This window comes from Eptatretus burgeri, chromosome 3 (assembly GCF_056783735.1).
Source record: "Eptatretus burgeri isolate ZD-2024b chromosome 3, Ebu_testis_v1, whole genome shotgun sequence".
NCBI classification, from domain to species: Eukaryota; Metazoa; Chordata; class Myxini; order Myxiniformes; family Myxinidae; genus Eptatretus; species Eptatretus burgeri.
This window is the reverse complement of record NC_140963.1, coordinates 102,799,474-102,811,973: the sequence shown is the minus strand read 5'-3', so window position 1 is coordinate 102,811,973 and position 12,500 is coordinate 102,799,474. Positions and strand designations below refer to the sequence as shown.

Genomic DNA, 12,500 nt, shown 5'->3' with positions numbered 1-12,500 from the left:
TTTAGATATAAATCGTGATATTCTCCAAGGTTCTTTATCTTAAATATTTTCCATATTTCTTGTTCGTGTTTATATTCCTTATCACTTATCTCTTCTTCATAAAGGTTATTATAGAAACTTTCTTTTGAAGGAAGTTGTGTTTCTTTAAATCTCATAAATGAATCCATATAATCATAAGGATAAATTCCCTTACTTGTAAGAATTTTCTCTTTACTTTGAATTTCATTCCTTGTTTGAATTTCCTCTCTCGTAAGAATTCCTTCTTTAATCAGAATTTCATCTTTTAATCTGAATTTCCTCTTTAGTGAGAATTTCCTCTTTTGGAAAGAATGAATTAAGATTTGGAAAAGAGTCTGTGGAGCTTAGATTTGATGCGAGGTAGGCTAGTGGTGTTCCCATAAACTTGTAAGAATCTAAAAACCTAATACGAGTTAAAGGTTTTGTGAATATCATTTTTGAAAATGAAATATACTTTTGACTTGTGTTTGTTATAGCAGAAATATTCCTGGTGTTTTTGAAAGTTCATTTATAAATAGATGTGTATCATAGTTGGCGCTGTTGTGAAGAAAGACTGGAATAAAAGAAGGTAATTTATAATTAAGATTACAACAGGAATGAGCGGGACCTCTATATTTACCAGTAAGATGACAATGGTCTCTAACTTTAGACTCCTTAATTTCCCCCTCACAAATATGACAGATATTGTTCATTCTAAATTCTAATTTTTCTTCTTTGGTTAATTTCATCGGTTCATTTGTTTCTTTCATTAATTTAGTGAGTCTTATACAATCCTTTTCTAATCGTTTTACAAACTCTTGTGAAGCATTTTTTCCACGATAATGTTCAAGTTTGTTATACTTTTCTCCAACAGATGATTTGATATAATAACAGAAACCACAAGGAATATGTTTTTGATATTTATTTGTATATGGTTCTTTTGGATTAGGAGAAGCAGTATTTATCTTTTTAAGGATACATTCAAAATCAGCGTATATCACAAATGGGTGCATGATAGATTTATTATAATCTTCAAAATAAATCTTTTTCACCAGGTTTAGGCATTGTAATTACAGCTGATTTATGATTACTACAATATTTTGAATGTTGTTCTAATCGTTCTTTTGTATGAAATGAATTAAGACATCGCTACAAGGATATATTTTGTTTGCTGTTCTGAATACCTGAGAAGAGATTAATCTTGATAAATTATTGATGTATGTGTAATGTGAATTCTTTCCAACACTAAAATATAAAAGGTCAATGTGTGTTTCTTCATTTTTATAGTTGTTTGAAATTTTTAATATTTGAACTTTGTTTGTATCCGTTAATCCATATACATTAATAGAAAGATTATTCTTTTTCTCAAATTTAGGAATATCTGTTAGTGGCATTGGGAATTTAAAATCTTTAATGTCTAAGGTATTCTCATATTTCATATATTGTTTTACTCTTTCTGAATTACATTTTGGTGGATGTAAGTGAGCAAGAACAGACCAGAGAAAACATTTATTATCATTGTTCTTAATATTAACAACTGCCTTCTTTAGTTTTATTTCTTTTGGTAATTCAATATAAGAAGAAGCTTTAAGAGGGTTTGATTTTAGAATGTGTATATCTAAAAAGATGATTTTTTTAATATTGAATCCACTTCCTACCACTGTATTATCAACATCCTCCTCTTGTCTTGATAGTTCTTCATAAACCCCACTATTCAAAAATCTTGAAATGATGTTATAAAATGAAGATCTGTTCTCATATAAGGAGTTTGTTCTTCATCTTGTGTTTTCATATTCATTTTCACTCTCATATAAAATTTTAAAGTTTTTATTTCTTTTAATGTCTTTTTAATAAATTTTTCAACATCGGGTTTCACTATTTCAATTGATTCAGCTATTGATGATGGACTGGGTTCTCCAAATTGAAAAATCCTTATTTTTATATGCCCTTTAAATGCCTCATCAGTGTTTTTAATATAATAGTCTCCCTTTACTTTAAACTCATTTTTCTTGTGTTTTTGTGATTGAAGATGTTGATTATAACTACTCTTCAAAACATCCTTTGAACAGATATCACAATGTTTTCTTTCCAACTCAAGAGGAGATATTTGATGAAATAGATTAAATGTGTGTTTGTTGGTTCGGAGGTGTTTTCTATAATGTTTATATTCGTGATTACAAACATCGCAGTACGTTGTATTCACCATATTTATAGAATAAAACTTTGCTTAAACTAAAATTTTCTTGATGAAAATTTCGTTTAATTTATAGGTGAATCTGTGCTTAAAAACATTTTATCCTCCAACTTTTTCACTTAATAAATACAATGTTTCAAGACACAAAAGACAAGTTTCAATCAATCTCTTCATCTGTTAAAGATACTGAGAAATATGTCAAGGATGTAAAATTGAACAAAGATAAATATAACAACTATTGGATAAAAACTATTATGGTAAATAATATGAGTTCTTCAATTTCCTTCAGTGGAAGGGCTTTTAGTATACCTGGTAGAACATCAATTAAAGTATCTCTAACAAAAAGTTTCTCCTCTCCTTCTAGTAATATATTCAAAACTAGAAAAAGCAATGAAACAAGAAAAAGTATCAAAGAACAAAAACCTTATGGATGAAGCTTTAGAAAGAAAAGATAAGACCATCTGTAATATGCAAGGAGAAATTTGTATTTTTTTCAACAACCCTAAAGATGTAAATCTTGATGAAATAAAGGATGTTAATATATCAGGTGAAATGACATTTCGTTCAATAGTAGTTAACGATAATTTTAAAATTACCTTTAATATAAAAAATGTTGTCGTTGAATCTGATAATGAAAAAGTATATCGATATCGATGGTAATATACAACTAAAAGTATAGATGAATTTCAGTTTAAGTAAAGTTTTACTTTATAAATATGCTAGACTTTCCTGATTCTCCATATGACAAATTTGAGAATTGTCCTGCGTGTGAAAGACAGGGATTAAACACAGAGTCAAAAGCCTATAAACAATGTATATTCTGTGATTATCTTCTAATTAATGATAATAAAAATATAAAAAGGAAAATAATTCTTTTAGATTTACACCAAAAAATGAATTACTTTACAAGATTGATTAGAGAAATGAATGTAAAGTATGAGGATGATAACACACCTTTCCTTACAAGGGAAGAAACTGAACGTATAAGAGAAATGTTCAAAGGATTGTTGTTGTATATTATTCATGGATGTAATTTTCAGGGAAATATCAACACAAGATATTGTATAAATAAAATAATGGATTATCTTGAAATTAAACCTGAACTTAGGATAAAATATAGAGTTTCTAAAAAGCTAATAATAAATTAAATAACCTGTTTTTCAAATATATAAATGAATGATTTTTTACCTATTTGGGAAAATAAGATAAAATTTAACAACCATAAAAATCTCCCAAATTCATTAAGATGTCTCATAGTTGGTTCAAGTGGATGTGGAAAAACCTGCTTACTTTTAAAAATGCTCCTCACTCCCAACTTTTTAGATTATGACAATTTAATAATTTTCACAAAGTCGAGTTTTCAACCAGAGTATCAACTACTCTCACAAGGTTTTAATGCTGGTCTTCAAAAAGAAGATATAATCGGTTTATTTAAACGTCAAAAAAACCTAAATGATTATAACATTGAAGATATAATTCAACTATTTTGTGATACACAGAGATGTAAAAAGAAATCAAATCTTATAACTTGTATTCTTAGTGATAATACGGATGATATACCGTCTCCCCAAGATTTGGATAAATCAAAAAGAACCTCGTTATCTTTGATGATTGTGTTAATGAGAGAAACCAAACGGTAATGGACAGCTACTACACAAGAGGGAGACATTCTTCTTGTAATTGTATTTATCTTAGTCAATCGTACTTTCAACTTCCTCGCTGCTCCATCAGAAACAATGCTAATACTTTTATTTTATTCAAGTTAAATTCAATAGATATCAATAATTTTTGGAGAGATAATTGTTCTACATTATGTAGTAAAAAGAAATTTGAGGATTATATGAAGCACACGACTGAAAAATATAAATATATTGTTGTGAAACAAGATGAGATATTAAGGGATATATTTTTTGTTTTATAAACAATTACATATATAAATGACAACTATTATTATAAATCTTGTGGGTAAATCTGCTTCTGGAAAAAAACTTTCATAAATCAAGGTTCTTGTGTAGTACAAATGAGAATATTGTAAATTTACTTAAAAAACACCCCGTGATACGCATTGTATCAACAACAACTAGAGCAATAAGACCTGGAGAAGTAAAAGGTGAAGATTATCACTATATTTCAGTGGAGGAACATATGCGATTGAGGAATGAAGGACAAATATTTGAGGAGGTTTCTCTTGGTACAACAAAATATTCACATTGTAAGAGTGAGTTAAAGAAACTAAAATCTGGTGGTGTTGGGATATTAGAAACTAATCCAGAAGGAACGAGACAAATTATTAAATATCTGAGCGGAGTGAAGATTTTATCATTCGGTTTTGATGTTGATGAAGAAACTCAACACAAACGTATGAAAAGCAGAGATGCAAGGATTAGTGAAGAAGAAATTACAACTCGCATTAATGTTAATAAAGAATTTGATGAAATATTTAAAGAAAAGGATTTATTTGAACACATCTACTTGAATGATGAAGAAAAGGAAAATTTCCCTGTTGATCTTTACAATTCATTAAATGATATTTTACAATAAATAAATGGATACAAAAGAAAGAGCAAGAAGATTTAAGGAACATCAAGAGTTGGTTTCAAAAGTTGTAAAACAACAGGAAGACATAAAGAAGAAACGCAGACAGAAACTAACGGGCGAAGAGCATTTGGAAAAAAACAAGAGAAATTTTTTAAACCACTTTTAAAAACTTCCCAAGAAAAAATGAAAGATGTTTCCACAGTTCCCACAGTAGAATATACTCCTAGAAAGCTTCAAATGTTAAAAGATTTCAGTCAAATGACGGAGGAAGAATTTGAGCATTTAGGAGAATTAGAATATGATGATGAAGGTTTATTTCAACAACTGGAAGAGATTAATCAACCTCCTGATTATATTGTGAATGCTGTTCAAAACAATGAATATTCAGCGGATTCAAAAACCAAAGCAGGACTCATTCCAACAGAACAACCAGCAATATTTCATCTTGTTCAAGAAAAGGTATTGATATTTAATGATGAATTAAGGTTCTTAAGTTCTGCTCAACCCCCTGTTAAACTAACTCCGAGATTAATGTTTCTTCTCACAAAAGATGGAAGGCAAGGTTCAACTGTGAGGGATGAATCAAAGTATATTGATAAACCATTGGATATGGAAAATAATGATGATAGAGTATATATTGATTTGCTGAACACTCTAAATTATAAGGTTATTCTTTCTGGTAAAAGTAGGAAGAATGAGAAGGAGAAACACATTATTCAGGCTTTAAGTATCCTTGGTTCAGGTATTAGTTTTCTTCCAAATGACCCATCGCAATTGTTAATAGACTGTTATTGTTGTTCGGCAGTAAGAAGGTTGAAATAACAATTGTTTTAATGAAGCATCAGCCATTTTAGACCAGTTGATGAACATGAAAATAATTAATAAATCTCAATATAAAGACATTTTAACTCATATTAAATAAGATGAGAAGCACAATCCTGAGTTTTAATTTCACAACAAGCGACCACACATCTTCATTCCCATACCCACTACAACTTGACACAACAAAAGAATATGAGGCATCTTTATTGTCCATGGAGACTTATAATACCTTATTTAATATAACCGAGAAAAATGACAAGTTTAGTTATAATCCGGGAAGTGGATACAAAACGATAACAGTCTCACCGAGCATACGAGATTTCTCAAATATCTTCCGAAATTCCTCGTCTTATGAAAGAACAGGGTGATGAACCAAAAAATATTGTTATAAACATTCAAAAACATACTTCAAAATCAACGATTAAAGTTAAAAATAACTACAAGGTTGATTTCACAATTGATAATTCATTTAGAGAGTTATTAGGTTTCTCCTCAAAAAAAGATTGAAACTAATGGGACGTTTACAGTGATAATGTCATTCAAATATCCTCAGGAATAAATTCGGTGTTAATTCACTGTGATTTGATTGATGGTGCTTATAATGATGGATTAAAAACAAATACAATATTTTCATTCAGCGCATACTCAACCCCAATTGGTTATAAATTCAATATGGAGCCTAAAAATTTGGTTTATCTACCTGTGTCAGGAAAACCATACACAGAGTAAATTTTAGGATAACCGACCAAGATAATCGTGTGATTTCTTTTAATGGAGAAGTTATATCCATCAGAATTCACCTACGTGAAGTTTTTCAATAAATAAATACGATGGTTATTGTGAGGAAGCACGAGTTGGGAAAATATAAAATAAATACAGGGGATGGTTCCTTTCCCCGTACTACAAGGGTGAAGGTATGTATCTTGGTAGAGGATACTATAAACCTAAGAGACAAAGGGTGTTGGACATCAATTTAGAGGAGATGGGATAATTGATACTCTCATGGGTATTGGTTCAACTATTCTTAAACATAAAGACCTAATTGGTTCAACTGCTTCTGCTGTGGGAAATGTAGCAGGTGCTGTAAAGAGTATAAAAGATGCTCAGAAAGAATCTCATAAATTACAAGCAATAAAAGAAATTAAGAAAGGTAAAACTCAGTTGTCCCCCCAAGAACGACAGAAAATAATTCAAATACTTGGATCAGGGTTTCAAAAGTTTTAACATCTTTTTTCCTAAATAAATACAAGTATGGAAGCAATTGATAGTATCTATGATTTGGATGATACTATTATTATCTCAAACTCCACTAAAAAAGAAGATTACTTCAAGGTAAATGCAATAACTGGAACAGACTGGAATACAAATGGTACAAAAAGTTTTGAAATAAATAATCAACAAACCTATTTGAATCTCTCCGAAAGTTTCTTGTTGTGTAAATTTAAATTCACTAAGGCTGGGGATAACACAAACGCTACACTTGTAAATGATTTCTTCTGCAAAATGTTTTATAGTGTGCGATTGTATATTGGAACACAAGAAGTTGTATATGTTGATTATGTCTCTGCTGTATCTGAAATGATGAAATTTACACTCTATACATTCAGTGATAGAATGGGAAAGGGGTCTGTCGAAGGTTTTATTCCTGATATGTCAACGGGAACAAACACAGACCCTGGATATATTCAAAGGAAAGGAATGTATAATGATGATACAAAAGCAGAAAATAGTTTTACTGTGGCAGTTCCTCTTAAAGGTATATTTGGATTTTGTGATTATGATAAAGTTCTGTATGGTCTTAAAATTAGATTTCAACTACAAAGGAATGATAATGAAAATAGATTGCTTTTTGGTGTTGGTAATGCTTTTGGTGATCAGAATAAATTTGTAATTGAGGAGATGAGTTGGTATATCAGTGAATATACTCCTAATCTTAAAACAGAAGAGATGTTGAATCGAAGACTTAACTCAAAAAAAACCACTCAGTGTATCATACCTCAAAAGAAGATGTCAACACGTTAAACTCAATCAAACTACTTACACGTGGAATTTGGGTGTTCTGGAAGGAAAGCCACGATATCTGTGGATGATTTTTAAAAAGCCAGATGGTGATACTGCGACTGATAAGAATAATGCATTGAGTGATAATGCTAAGGTGAAACAACTGCTGCTTCTCTAGATGGAACATTTTATCCACGAGATAGATTGGAAATTAATTGGGAAAGAAATGATTTTGCTGAAGCATACAAGTCTTACCAAAAGGTGTGTGAAAGTAATGGAAATAAAGAACCTATTTTGGATATGACAGCATTTAAAAGTTTGTATAGAATCTATACGTTTGACCTGAGCGCTCAAAAAGAAACTATAAAGTCTAATCGAGTGGATACTTCCCTATACATTGAAAGAGGAGAGAGTGAAGAAGTTGATACATATTGTTTGCTTTTGGAAGAAACAGAATTGCAGATTAATACAGATAATGGTGTGATGATTAGTCTCACATAATTTTTTGTTAAATAAATGAGTGGCAAAGTACCAACTGGGGTATATGTTAATCAAATCAATCTTCATAAACTATCATCTTGTGTTCAAAATCAAAAGCCTTGTACGATTAACGTTAATACAATTCAGAGAAAAAGGAGCAGTAAGAATTGATGTTTTGCTCACAAGAGAACAGGTTAAAATCTTGAATGACACTGGCTCACTTAAAATTAAAATGACAAAACCAATGTTGAAAAAATATTCAATAAGAGAGACGAGTGGAGGATTTCTCCCATTTCTAATTCCTTTATTTGCTGGTTTAAGTGCGGTTGGAGCATTGACGGGTGGTATTTCAACAGCGGTCAAAACTGCCAACGAAAGGAAGGCTCAACTCCAGGCTCAAAAAGAATTGGAAAGACATAACAAAGAGTTGGAGAAACAAATTAGTGGAAGTGGTGTAATTGTAGATTTTGCTGAAAAAACTTGAAGGTCTGCCTGATAAAGCGAGATTGTTAGTTGGAGATATGCTTTCTTCTATAGCACAAGCAGGTGTAAAATTAACGAAAAGAGGTAATGGATTATATCTTTCTAATAAATAAATGAGCATTGATGAGTGGTTGAAAGAATTTGGAAAGAATACAACATCAAATTTACAACTTGCCAAATATTGTAAGAAATTAAAAATTCATAATGTGGTTATTTGTATGAGAGATGAATTAACAAATGTGTCGAAACATACAAAGAATATTATTATGAACTTAGAAGATAATGATGGGAACGGTTCTCATTGGGTTTGTATTTTTAATAGTCAAGACAAATATTATTTTGATAGTTTTGGTCTTCCACCACCTGTTGAAGTCATAAAATTCTTACAGAATGGTGTTTATCAAACATTTCAAGTCCAAGAATTAAATTCCAAGTGTTGTGGTCAATTATGTCTATATGTGTTATTTCAACTCAACAAAAATAAAAAATTTTATGATATTATTTTTAATCTAATATAAATGACTTATGTTGGTAAAGATGGTTCTATCTTTGGTGTATCTCAAGAACTGGATATTGATTTATCAAATTATTACACAAAGGCACAGGCTGAACGACATAAATATAATATAAACAAAAATATTAACATGAAAAATGCTTATAAATTAAAAAATTATCCAAGCCCGACTGACGCAAATGACTTGGTGAGATTAAGCGATTTATCACAATATATATACTTAAATAAAACGGCTGTGTATTCTAAAGATACAGAAGTGTTGATATTATCTCCAGGTCATACAGAATTCACAGTTCGAATTAAAATAAATTTTTATAAAGAAGGGCGTATCGTTTGTATGAGAATAGAACAATGGGGGTATGATATGAATGATTTAGGGTATAATTGGTCATTTAAAATTAACCTCGAAGACCTGGAACAATTAAATCAGTCTCGTAAGGAAGAATATTATCCACTTGGTATCGAGAATGAGTTTTGTGGAGCCACGATTAGTAAACAACAAATAAAAGAATTTAATAAGGGTAAATATAATAATGGTTTTGCCCTTGTTTATCTCATGAAAACAGAAAAAACAGGATTATATATAATAAGTAAGGAAATACAAAATGATTTAACTATGGGAAGATGGGGAGGTGTTTCGTGCCATAATATTATTCTAACATATATTTCTAATACATAAATGACAGCAAGAAGGCTTCAAGAAAATTATCATTTCTGTGTCCAAGCATACCTTCAAGAAAAGGGTATTCGGTATTTTAATAAATATGTTCTACAACATAAGAATGAGGTATTTTTCAATAAAAGATTGGCATTATGCTGATGTTGATAAACCGACAACTTTAGATTTAATTAGAATGTTAAATAATGAAAAAATTATAAGGTTAAGAAAAGGTAACGCTCTTTTAGAAATTCAAAAGAAATTTTATTGGTTTCCTGTTGTAAAAAAATTATTTTGGATACAGGAATAACAAGAAATACTGATGAATATATGTATAATATTCTATGGGGTGTAAACGATTCAAGTATAGTAAGGGATGAGGAAGGAGTTGAAGAAGAGAGGGAAGAGGAGGAAAAGGAGAAGGAGGAGAGAGAGAAGGAGGAAAGAGAGAATAGAGAGAGGGAGGAAAGAGAGAAGAGAGAGAGGGAGAAGAAAGAGAAGGAGGAAAAGGAGAAGAGAGAGAAGGAGGAAAGAGAGAATAGAGAGAGGGAGGAAAGAGAGAAGAGAGAGAGGGAGGAGAGGAGAAGAAAGAGAAGGAGGAAAAAGAGAGAGAGAGAGAGGGAGGAAAGAGAGAGAATAAATAAATATTATAGTATGGAAACCAGTGAGATTCAAAAAAGAATAGAGGTATTACAGAAAATAACTCAACCCACCAAGGAGGAATACAAAGAATTAACAAGTCTATTTGCAATACTTTCAACAAAACTATTAGCATCGTCAAGCTATTCATTTTAATTCAAGTTTTTTCTTAAATAAATGGAGGAGAGAGTGAAGGCATTTCTAAGGTTTCTTTATGTTTTAAAAATTAAGATTCAAATGTGCATGTTGGAAACTAAAAAGGTTTTTGCACTCTGCAGAAATTTTTCTCATAAATAAATGAGTTATTGTCTCAAATGTAAAAAGAAAACTAATACTAAAAATATTTCATATATTAAAAGTAAAAATAACAGGGTTATACAAAAAGGTATATGTTCGGTGTGTGGTTCAAAAAAAAAAATCAATTTATCTCCAAACACAAACTCGGAGGAGATATACAAAAGTTTTTATCAGGAAGTAAATTTACAACTACTGGAATACCAGGGGAATTACATCTTCCAGGGTATTCTTTCTGTGGTCCAGGCACAAACTTGGATAAAAGATTAGATGAGGCAGACAATCCTAAATCCTGGAGTAAACCAATCAATAGAGTTGATGAAGTGTGCATGAGACACGATATTGATTATGGGAATACCACAACGTTGGAAGAAAAGCATGAAGCCGATAGAGAAATGTTATATAATTTGTCTCTGATACAAAATCCAACCTTGAGAGAAAAAGTTGATAGGTTCATCGTGAAGAAGATGATTAGTGCTAAATTGAAACTTGGACTTGGAAATTCAAAAAACTTATAGGCTCTAATGATGCCATTAAGACTGAAGAGCAATTAGCTGATGAATTACATAAACCAATATTCACAAAGTTTCAGAGAAGGAAAGTTTATTCCAAGGAAGTTGATTATATCTGGTCTGCTGATTTGATTGAACTCAATAATGATAAGGGGTACAAGTATGCTTTAACCGTTATTGATTTGAGGAGTAGATATGCGTGGGTTGTCCCTTTAAAAAACAAAACAGGTAATACTCTTGTGTTAGCTTTTCAACAGATATTTAATAAAAGTAAGAGAAAACCTAAGAAATTGTGGACTGATGAGGGTAGAGAGTTTTATAACAAGACATTTATGAATTTTTTAAAAAATAACAGTATTACATTATACAGTACCTTTAATGAAGGGAAGGCAGTTGTTGTTGAACGTTTTTAATCGTACCTTAAAAGAGAGACTATATAAAAATTCACACAACTCGGTTCACAACAATGGTTATCTTTTATTCAGGATATTGTGGATAAGTATAATGACACGATTCACACGTCAACGAATATGAAGCCATCAGAAACATTTACAAAATTAAAATATGAAAAAGAGATTAATGTCAGAAAACCTAAGTTCAAAGTTGGTGATATCGTAAGAATATATAGGTGGAAATCTCATTTTGAAAAGGGTTTTACTGAACGATGGACGAAAGAACTTTTTAAAATTGTTGATGTAATAGATACAGTTCCTTGGACTTATAAAATATATGATTTGGAAGGGAAGAGATTTTAGGTTCATTTTATTCACAGGAATTACAAAGACAAAACTAAGCATATAATACACCTTTGTGGACTCTAGAGCGACAAGTTGGAGGTGTATAACACTATATAATGTCTCTCAAGGGGGGAGTTCTTAGATCTGTGAACCCCCAAACACAGAATCCTCAACTGAATAGTCAAGGTTTAACTTTTGTTTGTGTGTGTGTGTGTAATGGGAGCAATAGGTTGGCGCTTCACTCCTCCTACTATACACCGTTGTGGACACTCGAGGGCCAAGTCCGAGGTGTATAACAGTATATAATGTGTGTCAAGGGGGACGTTTCTTAGATCTGTGAACCCCAAACACAGAATCCTCAACTGAATAGTCAAGGTTTAACTTTTTGTTTGTGTGTGTGTGTGTGTAATGGAGCAATAGGAAAACTGGCGCTCACTCCTCCTACTATACATCGTTGTGGACACTCGAGGGCCAAGTCCGAGGTGTATAACAGTATATAATGTGTGTCAAGGGGGACGTTCTTAGATCTGTGAACCCCCAAACACAGAATCCTCAACTGAATAGTCAAGGCTTAACTTTTGTTTGTTGATGTGTATGTGTGTGTCCCAACCCTCACATTCAAAATCTCAAC

General features: G+C 31.1%; 1 protein-coding gene across 7 annotated transcripts in view; it reads right to left on the bottom strand.

Moving 5' to 3' along the window:
- Positions 1–12,500, bottom strand: part of LOC147030560 (growth factor receptor-bound protein 10-like) — a 250,037-nt gene that overhangs the window by 209,359 nt on the left and 28,178 nt on the right. The gene's annotated exons all lie outside the window — the stretch shown is intronic.